The sequence below is a fragment of the Ailuropoda melanoleuca genome, chromosome 17, assembly GCF_002007445.2.
Source record: "Ailuropoda melanoleuca isolate Jingjing chromosome 17, ASM200744v2, whole genome shotgun sequence".
Classification (NCBI taxonomy): domain Eukaryota; kingdom Metazoa; phylum Chordata; class Mammalia; order Carnivora; family Ursidae; genus Ailuropoda; species Ailuropoda melanoleuca.
In genome coordinates, this window is record NC_048234.1 from 38259198 (window position 1) to 38271316 (window position 12119).

The 12119-nt window shown below is 45.7% G+C and overlaps 1 long non-coding RNA gene across 2 annotated transcripts in view; it reads left to right on the plus strand.

Annotated features, from left to right (window-relative positions):
- Window positions 1-8883: 8883 nt before the first annotated feature.
- The window catches only part of LOC117796964, a 14228-nt gene continuing 10992 nt past the window's right edge, over window positions 8884-12119 (plus strand). For both annotated transcript variants that reach the window (XR_004621763.1, XR_004621762.1), the window contains exon 1: window positions 8884-9041. This is a non-coding gene — a long non-coding RNA (uncharacterized LOC117796964). The remainder of the gene's footprint in view (window positions 9042-12119) is intronic.

The window sequence follows — 12119 nt, forward strand, 5'->3', positions numbered from 1 at the left end:
TTCCGTAAAACGCGGTAAGTGCAGTACCCACCCCTCCAGGACAGGACGACAATGAATCATCTCTGAACAGCAACAGCAAATATTAAACACTTCCACGTCATTTTAGGGGGGAAAAAAGCCATTTCTCATTGTTCCCCAAAGAAGCCATTTTGAGTCCGAACAAGGGAGGGTACTTCACCTTGGACAGAATTACCAATGACATCCAGTTAAAGCATTTGTTGAGCAAAGCCAGAAAGCAGCCGGGAGGAGTGTGGACGCGCACTGGGTAAGTCATGACCAGCGTGGACACCCCCCCCCCAACACACACAGACACGCACACACACGCAGGGTGCTGCGGGCAGGAGTGCGGCTTTGGCCCGGGCTTCCTCCAAATGCCTGCTCCTCTCCCCGAGCAGCAGGACCAGAGCAGCAAGAGAGCGGCAGAGAGTATCACCTCTCCAAGGAGCAAGCCAGGTACAGCTCACAAGGAGGAAGAGGAGGTCAGGTTTGCTCGCGGACTCCAACCCAAGCCCGGATCTGCCTGGAGACCAGCACCAGGAAAGCCGACCTTCCCAAGCAGCTTTGCTGAGCTGGATAAAACAGGCCTTATCAGAGGAAGGGCGGCATGCACCACAAAGGGCATCTCTGAGAATAAGGACGCTTTTATGCCAGGTGCGGCCCACAGTGGAGGAAGGGGGGTAGGGGGGAAGAGGGGGAGGAGGGGAAAGGAAAGACCCTCCAGGGCCTCAACTTCTAGGTTCAATTCATGCCAGCAAGAACTGTTCCGAGCTGGGTGTGTCGGTCACCGGGAGACCTCTTCCTTCTTAATAATCACGTACTGAGTGGGCGTCTCAATGGGGTAAATGAGCAATCTCTGGAATCACGTCCCACCAGGATTCCAAAGCACAGAACTGACCTCAGCCTCCGGGGGTGCCTCCCTCACCAGCCTCTGGTCTCTCAGGATGAAAGAGGGAAAAAAAACTTTAAAACTCAATGATTAGTTGAAATCAGCAAGCACTATACATATTACAGGAGAGTAAAGCTCAGAAATACTAAACTTCTAGAAAATTCTATATATCCGCTGAAAACGTGTCTCCACTGCCTTACATCCGATTTTGTTCACAGAACAGTCTTTTTTACTCTTTTTAAATTTTAAAAAGTATATATTAAGCTACAAATACAACTGGGGAGAAAAGTCACACAGTAAAAGTGAAATCTGAAGTCTTCCTCCTAATGGCGGCATCCTCCTATTCCAGCTGCTCTCAACCCTCCCAGGACCCCAGCGTCACCTGGGACGCAGGCATGGGCCCCACCACTCCACTTCCAATTCAATGGCTGCAGAGAAGGGCCAGGTATCGGTAGTTTTCAGTGTCCCCAGGTGATTCTAATATGCAGCCACCCTTCTAAATGTTCTAGATGTTTCTTGATGCCTATACAAGCATCGACATACATGTTTTTAAATCCAAACATGATCATTCACACTGTTCTGTAAATGTCGTGAGTCACTTAGTCATACATCTTCATTATCGCACTTTTCCTCGTGGCACATTACAGTTTGCTCTTTTCTTTCTAAAGTTCTGAATGGGGCTCCACTGTGTGCCAGGATTTATTTAATCAATCTCCCACAGAGGGCCATTCGGCTTATTTCCAACAATGCTGCCGTGAACACTCTTTACAGCCACACCTGTGTTTGCAAACTTCTATCCAGGTGTACAAGCCCTTGCACACAATTCTGAAACCTAAAATGCTCTAAAAGCCCAAAGAGATTTTTAAAAACTTATCCACGGCAACAAAACCCGTCCTGAACTCAGATCAAAGCCTGATCAGAGCTCACCCAAAGCTCCTTATATAGTCTTCATCTTTCTCCCTTCTTGTGACCATTCACACGTTTTGCTGCAGAAAGATTAGTGTTTGATTACGGGGGGCTGCCGCAGATCCTGCTGGGGCTGTCACATAATATATAATAAGTGCATCTTATTATCTTCCGCATTCTGGAAAACTTCTGAATTCCAAACACATCTGGCTTCCAGGGGTTTGGGGAAGGGAGGAGGAACCAGCAAGGAGCTTGCTGTGTGTGAGGCACTGATCAAGTGTTTCAAATACGGGGCTCCCTGAAGCCTCTCAGCAGCTCTGAGGGGGCACTAATCACCCCCATTTGGCAAGTGATGGAGTAAATCACAGACGGCTGTAGGTAAGTTTCAATAAGTGGTCGTGCTGCGTCATGGGCATTCAAAACTGTTAGATCTTACTGCCTCCAAAATATTTAGCAAATTACAAAGGGCAAGGGGTGGAGAACCCCAGCAGACACCGCTTAGCCAGGTGATCAAGGTGAATGTCACTACTAATGAGACATCCTGACATCACAGAACGCCTAATAGGATACACTGGGGAGAAAAGTTCTGATGAACTTAAGTTGAGGGACATTCTATACTCAACAAGTGTTAAAATCATGAAAAACAAGAAGACTGAGGAACTGTCACAGACGGGGCAACTAAAGGAAATGATATGGGTGGCTGGAGGATATACAGGAAACTTCTGTACTATGTTTGCAACATGTTCATAAATCCAAATCAACTAAAAATTTTTGATCTTACTCTACTGGCTTCCAAAGGAGTTTCAATAATTTACTCTCCCACTACTAGTACGAGAAATGTCTGTTTTCTCACACAATAACACCCAAATAAAACTTTTTAATGTTTGGCAATCTCATCAGTAATATTTTAAAAGACATTTCTTGGGGTTCATGGATGGCTCAGTCCATACAGCATGCAACTCTTGATCTTGGGGTCGAAAGTTGGAGCCCCATGTTGGGCATAGAGCCTACTTATAGACATTTCTTTACTTCTGAGCATAATTGAGCATCTTTTCATTTACTGGCCATTTGTTCATTTTGGTGAAATGTCTTTTCATATTTTCTGCCCATTTTAAAACTTGGGTGTCCATCTTGTTGATTTGTAGGAGCTCTTTGGATGTTAAAGACAAATCTTTGGTCTTTCATGGGAATAGCTTTTACTCTCAATTTTTCATTTGTTCTTGGACTTTCTCTTTGAAATTTTTGGTTATTGGTGGTGTTTTTAAAACAACCTAATCCTGTCGGTCTTTTCTTGTGTCTGGATTTTGTACTTGGACATTTCTACTCTAAGTTTAGAAATATCTCCCCATATCTCCTCTCCACATACCTGTGGTCTCATATATTTAAATCTCTCATCCACTTGGAATTCCCTTTTGATGTAAGGAGTAAAAAATACCCAAAAAAGTGAGGTTTTGGTTTTATGTGTGTGCATGTGTGTAATGGCTAGCCAGTTCTGTCAGCATCCTTTACGGAAAAATCTATTTTTACCAGAATCTTGTGGTGACAGCAGAGTCAACGAAGCAGCAGTGAGTGCCGTCACCTGGGGCTCGCTCCCCGCTCCCCGGGGCCACCCCGCAGCCCTAGACATCCCAGACCAGGACTACAGTATGACAAAAGGAGGTTCGAGGAAGCTGAACACGATTCTGGTCTCAGAAACCACTCACTCTGACCTAGTGCTTGGCTGGCCAGGAAGGTACGCGGCTGCCAGAGGGCACAGTTAGGAGAGCCCGGGGCTCCCAATGGACACGGGGCTGCCCGGCTAAGAAGGTAAGCGGGAGCGAGGGAGGCCAGCACCGAGCCTTTGGGCGGCCAGGGGCAGCGGGCTGACTTCCAGGACTCTAGAAACCCCTGCTGCTGAAAACAATGGGCCAAAGGTAGGAAACTAAGGCCCTACCTCAGAGCCAGAGTTTACAGGTGTCAGATACTTCAAAGGCTCCCCTCCCCCACCTTAGTTCTGTGGACCCAGGGGATGATGCAGGAGAAATACTGCCCCAGAAATGTCAATATTCATTATAAGCGAGGCTTCAGAATGTGTTTGGTCTCATATTTGATTGTAAGCATCTGACATACTGAAAAATGATTAACCGAAACCAGCTAAATTCTGTGAAACCCCAGGCTTCCCTGGAGCAAAAGAAAAGTGGTTTGTTTCTGGATTAAAAGTGTCTTGATAAATTGGAAATGTGAAAAAACTGCACATTCTTTCCTACTGGCTTAATTTTAAAAATTCGACCTACTGGTTAAAATTATTATTTGCGTGTAAGACAAAAACTTTCTGTAAAAGAAGAGAAACTTCTAATTACTTAAAAAAAAAAAAAGAAAGAAAGAAGGAAAAGCACCTGAAAATGAGCAACCTGCCAAATACACTGGCCCCTTGAACCTACTAGTTAAATACTTTTCTTTTTTCTCATTTCCTTATTTCCACATAGGTTTTTATTTTTTTTTTTTAAAAGAGAGCACTCAAGCGGGGTCAGGATAGGCAGAGAGAGAGAGAGAATTTTTTTTTAAAGATTTTATTTATTTATTTGAGAGAGAACGTGCTCGCCATGAGTGGGGGGGGGCAGAGGGAGAAGCAGACTCCCTGCCAAGCAGGGAACCCCGACACCTGGGATCATGACCTGAGCCGAAGGCAGCCCTTAACCGACTGAGCCACCCAGGCGAACCAAGAATTTATTATTCTACACCCAACGTGGGGCTCGAACTTACAACCTGAGATCAAGAGTCACAAGCTCTACCGACCGGGGGCCCCTCCCCATAGGGGTTTTTAGTCGGACGGGCCCCTACGTAGAGAGCAATCCCATCAGAATAGCTCGCTAGACCAGTGTGAGCCCTGCAGAAACAACACAGCAGGCTCCGGTGGGAGAGCCCCACCTTTCTTCCTTCTCCAGGAAACGGCCTCACCTGAGTCCTGCAGCGCCCCGCTGGAGGCCCTCAGCAGGAAGTCCAGAAGGCCCTGTGCAGTGAGCAAACAGACCTGAGAATGCCCTGTGCAGCACAGGTGAAGGATTCGGTCACCACCACCGTTCTGAGGGTTTAGAAATACTCTACCATGCCCCAAGAATGCCCCCCAGCCAGGGGTCAGCATACCAGGCCCACAGGCCCTCATCGGCCTGTTCTGTAAACACAACCCGTCAACTCCTTTACTGCCCACAGCTGCTTTCTGGCTGCACAGCAGAGTTGACCCAAATCTACTCATAGGGTTATTGTGAGGACTCAACTGGTCAAAATACTTATTATCTGGCCCCTCTGAGAAGCTTGTCAACCCCTGCTCGAAACCATTAGGGTTTAATGACCAGGTCCACAGCATTCTCCTTAAATTGCTCTGAAAACTTACCAGGAAGTGCAGAAAATCTCCTCCTCTCACTCCCCCAACCCCCAATTACAAACATCACGTTTCTCCAACTCTGGAAGCTGACAGTTTATAAAGAAAAAAACTTCCACAGCATGGTGACCATGGTTAATAACACTGGACTGGGTATCTGAAAGTTGCTAAGAGAGTACATCTTAAAAGTTCTCACCACACGGAAAAAAATGTTGTAACTGTGGTTACAGACATTAGATTGACTGTGGTGACCATTTTGCAATACACACAAATACCAAATCATAACATTGTACGCTTAAGACCAGCATATGTCAGTTATACCTCAATTTTTTTTTTGAAGAAAAAACTTAAAAATTCATGTGATGACAGGGCGCCTGGGTGGCTCAGTCAGTGAAGCGTCTGCCTTCAGCTCAGGTCATGATCTCGGGGTCCCGAGATCGAGTCCCACATCGGGCTCCCTGCTCAGCAGGGAGTCTGCTTGTCCCTCTCTCTCTGTCCCTACCCCCTGCTCATGCTCCCTGTCTCTTGCTAACCCACCCTCACCCCCAATAAATACAATATTTTTAAAAAATTCATGTTCATGTTTAGTATTATGTAGTGGAAATACCAAAGAATGAGATGGACAAGTGAAAATGTATGAGAGGAACCAAATTCCATTGTTTTTTTCCAGCACTTGAAATTTTCTGAAGAAAGGCCACCTCCCACATGAATGCCAAGACTACATCTTGGCAGGAACTCCCAAATTTTCCTCCAGTTCAAGAGTTGGCAAGCTGCAGCCCAAAGGCTGAATCCTGCCAGCCACCTGTTTCTGTACATTGCCCATAACCCTTGTATTCACAGTTTTTAATGGTTGAAAAAAATCAAAAGAATAGTTCACAACATGTGAACAGCACATGCGATTAAAATTTGGGCACCCATAAATAAAGTTTTATTGGAACACAACCAGTCCCATTCATTTATGCCTTGTCTGTGGCTGTCAGACTACAAGAATTGAGTCTGGGCAAATGCATCCCAGAGGGTATAGACGATGCTCCATGGGGCTAGGGAAGAAAATCCTAGAAGTTACATTAATTTGTATCCAAATAGTATGACAGGAACTATGTTTCAGTCATGTAACTATCACATAAAAATAACTTGGAAGTATATATGTATACTAATTATATTATCTTATATTACATTACATTATACTAATTCTACTATACTACCATAAAATAAATACTAACAGTGCTAATAAAAGCAGACAACGACTCTGTGTGCTAAGTCCCTCTGTTGAAGGTCACAAGCCACCACCATCTGAGGTGCCTGAGGAACTCCTCTGACTTTGGCAGTGAGGTGGGCTGACAAACTGTAACTACACCAAACCTTACAGAGACTATGAAACTTTAAGATTCATATAAAAAGCACAAATTAACGTTAGTCTAGTAAACGAAAGCATGGGCATACACAAGCCCACCGCTGGGAAGGGGCCGGCTTCTCACCCTCAGTCAGTTCTGCGTGAGTCCTGCCACAAAGCAAAACCTCTGACGATATAATCAGATCGGACAAGAAATACTCACAGTTCAGGGAGTATATGAAATAGGGCTTTTCTGCCACTGTCACCAAGCATGAATCCAGTCCAAAGAGTACACTGGGGCACATGTACCTAATTTATATATAAGTAACTTATAGGAGAGTGCTGCACATTCGTTTAATTGAGATAAATGATATATAACATTGAATCAATTTTTTGTTGTTTTTTAAACTAATGAGAATGATCAACAAAGTTTGGAAGCCACAGCAAACGACCATCTGTATCACCATCATCATACTGTATAGAATTCTTACGTATCTTTTCCTCCTGTCAGGCACTAATTAATCTTCAAAACCTTAGCTAAGGGAAGTTCTATTAACACAACGCTGAAGGGTTTTAAATGAAAATAAGATCAAAATATTGTAACGATCAGAGAAGGCATGATTTTTTTTTTCTTCTGAAAGTGTAGGAAATTCACTGTGTGAAACAAAGTAGACTCCCTGGGAACCTGGTAGGCAGTTCTGAAACTTCAAGCCAAGTCTTTGCATGTAATGTCATCAGTAACTGGAAAAGTCTGGAAAAGAAAATGACCACAACCTAAGAATGTTTTTTTTGCTAGAGGAAGCAGGGAGCAGGCAAATGAAATACCACTCACTTTTCTAAGGTGAGACAAAAGCCTATCAAGACCATTCCTCCTACTTTCGCAAAACAAACAAACAAAAAACCTAAGTTTTTTAGCAAAAAAAAAAAAAAGTTGCTTTTTTTTTTAAACAACGACAAAAAAGAAGTGCTTCTTTTCCCCTTATCCAAATCCAAATGGATGTTATTTCTCACCTTAGGGCATTAAAAAAATAAAAAGGTAATAAAACAATACAACTACATTAAAGCCAGGGCATGGGACCTCTCATCCCTCATCTGGGCCTCCTGCCCTCCCTTCCTGGGGCTGTCCTTCTCTGGTGGCCAGGCCATCTTCCAGCTCCCTTTCACTAAAGTGCCAGCCAGGGGACCGTGCTCAGCACAGCCTGCTAGGAGTGATACCCCAACCTTCCACCGCCTCCCTGGAGAGGCGGTTTCCCCAGGCTCTGCCCTTCCACCCTTTGTGCTTCAGATGCAGAAAACCTGTCTGCACATTCATAGGACTTTCAATAAGGTCAGCAGTTTCCTCCCTGCTGGGGGAAGGTGGCCACAAAACCCCCCAGGCCTGATACAGTCAACCATTGTTGCTTCTGTTTCTGCCCCACCCCTCAAAAAATAATATAAATACAAAATCTTTTCATCCCCCATCAATAACTAGGCCCATGGCCAGCAATTAGAAAGGAGATGGCATCCTTAGCTCCCAACAGCAACGCCGTCTGTATCTGATACCATCCAGCACCCCCAACCACTCCTTCCTCTCATTCTTGGTCCTTCATTTTTGAACAAAACGGATGGGGGAAAAAAGTGAAAACCTCTCCATACGAGAACAAAATATGTCTGGAAGAGCTGATTGTTTTCTTTAAACATCCTCAGAACTCAATGTCTTTTTGACCACTGATACCTTAAACATTGAGTTCTGGCCTAGGGACAGCAAGTCTCACCAAATTACTGTTTTCTCTTTACAAATAAAATAAAATTATTCTTCCTATGCATGAGCTTACCTTAATCTATAACATAAGCAGGAGGAGCCAGAATGCCCTAGGAGATCCACAGGGCCCAGACCGCAAAGAGACTCCACTGCTCCCCTGGTCTCATGCTCCCAAAATTTCAGAAATACTAAAACTGCCTAAATTTGAATCAATCTGATGGCTATAAAACAAATGGAGTCACTAGAAAGGTGTTAAATATTTCATCGGATTGTGGGACATCTTAACAATCCACCCCTAGGAATGTCCCTCACCATTTGCAGAATTTCTAGCTGTAGGGCCTTGGAAACCTTGGAGACCCAAACCAGACAAAGGAAATCCCTGGGACCCATGAAAGCCACACAAGTTTGGTTATGCAAATTTGGAAAAGGGATATCTGAAAATGACCAGCAACATCATGGCATTCCCAATACAATGGTCCTTAAATTCCACTAAAAAGAACATTCATCGAAGTAGGTATTTTCTTATTTTACCTAAAAAAAAAAAATCATTACAAACATCAAACAGGGTGTGAAGCAGAAACTGTATATAAACCCAGGAGACTATTTTTACACAGAACAAAAGTTGTCCGCATGCTCCACACAGTCATAGGCGGGAAACACACAGGCACGAGGGAACCCGCAGCATCCCCGAGACGGGCTCCGGCCGCACCGCGGCGGTTCGCGACTCAGGGACCCAGCGCGCAGCTCCCGGTCACCTGCCAGGACACGACCGCTGCCGACGTGGGCACCCGCGGCGCCCGAGCGCCAGGACGCGGAGGTGAGCGGCGCGCGGCGGCCACCCGCCCTCCCCTGGCGCCAGTCACGCCCGCGGGACCGGCACTAGTGCGACTTCGGGGCTGCACGCTTGCGACTTCCGATGCCGACGCGCGTGACAAAGCGGAGAACAAAAAAGAAAGGCCCCGCACGCCCCAGACCGGCCTCCGCCGGGGGAAAAGAGCCCTCGCACAGCCCCTCGCGGCGGCGGCCCCGGGGCGACGGCTCGGGCCCCTCGCGGGCTCCGGTGACAGGCTGCGGCCCGGGCGCGAGCCGGGGAGTGGGGGGAGGGTGTCTCCGGGCGCGGGCCCGGGCCGGGGAAGGACGGGGAGAGGAAGGCGGCCTGGGCGGCCCCGGGAGCCGGGGCACGCNCGGCCCGCGGCCGCCCCTCCGCCCCAGCCCGGGCGCCGGCGTCGCACCCCCTCCTCGGTCGCGGCCCCCCGCCCCGGTGCCCCTGCGGGATGCGGCTCCGAGGCAGCAGTGGAGCGGGCCCGACGCTTCCTAAGGAGGTGCACGGGTGGGAAGCGGCGGCGCGGAGCAAAGGGACCTGGAGGAGAGACGACCCCTCACCTCCTCCCCGCCCCCACGCCGGCGGAATTTTCCGGAATGTAGGGCCAACTATATCCAGCGCCACCCGCCTTGCCACACTCAGGTCTCCTTCAGTGGTCCCGGCCCAAACTGCCCAGAGTAAAAGGGGCCAACGAATAACAGGAATTTAGGGGGTCTGTCCTCACAAAAAAGTCTTTTCTTCCACCAACCCTTCCCAGTTCCTAATCTCCCCACGACTGTTCTCTCTCAAACTTTAATTTTTCGGGCTGTGACCCTCCGGACTACTTGTGCATAAAATGAAGATTCTTGGACGCTGCGCTAGTGGGATCTTCTGGTACTCTCTGAGGATGAAGCCCGGGAGTCTGAATTTTAAACAGCGCCCTGAGCGCACATTTGTTTGAGAAACACCGTTAGGCCACACCTCCCGGAGGATGCCACAAAAACGAATAATCTACAGGTTATCAATACTAGAAAATTCTAAAACAATGGTTCTTAACCCTAACAGCACTGACCAGACGTTAAAAAATATCTGGGAGTGGGGGCACCTGGGTGGCACAGCGGTTAAAGCGTCTGCCTTCGGCTCAGGGCGTGATCCCAGAGTTATGGGATCGAGCCCCACATGAGGCTCCTCCGCTATGAGCCTGCTTCTTCCTCTCCCACTCCCCCTGCTTGTGTTCCCTCTCTCGCTGGCTGTCTCTATCTCTGTCAAATAAATAAATAAATAAATAATCTTAAAAAAAAAATATCTGGGAGCTTTTGGAGTATTTGGATGCCAGGGCCCCACCTCCAGAGTTCAGAGGCCAAACATGGGTATTTTTGTTTGTTATAAAGCTTGCCGGATAATTTTAACATACGGGCAGCACTAATATTCTTATTCATTATTCTTATTCATTCTAGATTTATCTCTTTTCGAGCCTACCTAGCTCTAGTTTCTGGGAAAGGAACCTCTTCCTCTCACGCTTCCCAAATCCCAAGGTCACACACACACACACACACACACACACACACACACACACAAAACAACAACAACAACAAAAACACAAGTGAATACACAAACTCCTAAGGAAATGCTCACAGCCAAAATGGTTTTCAACCGGAACAAAGACTCAACGTCTTTGTCACTGACTGCCACCTGAGCACCAACTGCCACCTGAGCATCGTCTCCTTAAATTCAGGAAAAGGATCCTTTATAAGCCAAAACCACTTAACTGAATTTAGAGTAATATTTTATAGCCCAAAATGATATTTTTGTGACCTGCTGTTAGACTGTTGCCCTACTGGACCAAGACTGCAAAAGCCAGGGATGTGTTGGACATCAGCCTTGGCTTTTCCAATGACTTGTATCACTTCTTTCTAATCTTCTACTGACTTTAAGTGACCACCATCAGGATTTTTGGACTGATAACAATAAATTGCTCCTTCTGGCTCCCCTAGTCATGTTTCGCCTTCTTAGGCTGGTGGGCCATAACTTCCACCTCATTTGCCTTTAAGTAAGTTTCCATTGTGTTCCTCATTTATCCACGACTAATTACTGGCTAAGCCAGTGATTTTTTCCCAGTTTTATTGAGAAATAATTGACAAATCTCTCTGTATAACTTTAAGGTGCCCACCATGATAGTTTGATTTATATATATTGTAAGATGATCTCCACAGTAGGTTCAGCTAACATCCATCTTCTCCTATAGATACGATTGTTAAAAAAGAAGAAAAAAGGAAGAAAAAATTTCTCCTTGTGATGAGAACTCTTGTGATTTATTCTGCTAACCACCTTCCTATATATCATACCGCCATGTTAGCGCTAGTCACCATGTTGTACGTTACATCCCTTGGTACCTACTTATCTTACGACCGCAAGTTTGTCCTTTTGACCTTTCTCCAATTCCCCACTCCTCGCCCCACCACCTCTAGTGACCACAAGTCTGATCTTCTTTCTCTATGAATTTTTTTTTAATTCCATATATAAGTGAAATCATACAGTATTTGTCTTTGTCTGACTTATTTCACTTAGCGTAATGCCCTCAAGGCCCATCCATGTTGTCATAAATGGTAGGATTTTCTGTCTTTTTATGGTTGAATAATATTCCACTATATGTCTGTATATGCATATATATGCACACATATCACATCTTTATCCATTCATCCACTGGTGCACTCAGGTTGTTTCCATATCTTGGCTATTATAAATAATGCTGCTATAAATATGGGGGTATATATATATTTTTGAGTTAATGTTTTTGTTTCCTTTGAATAAATACCCAGAACTGGAATGGCTGGATCATATGGTAATTTTATTTTATTTTTATTTTTTATTTTTTTAATGATTTTTTTATTATATTATGTTAGTCACCATACAGTACATTATATTATGTTAGTCACCATACAGTACATCCCCGGATTCCAATGTAAAGTTCGATGCTTCATTAGTTGCTTATAACACCCAGTGCACCATGCAATATATGCCTTCCTTACTACCCATCACCAGTCTATCCCATTCCCCGACCCCCCTCCCCTCTGAAGTCTTCAGTTTGTTTCT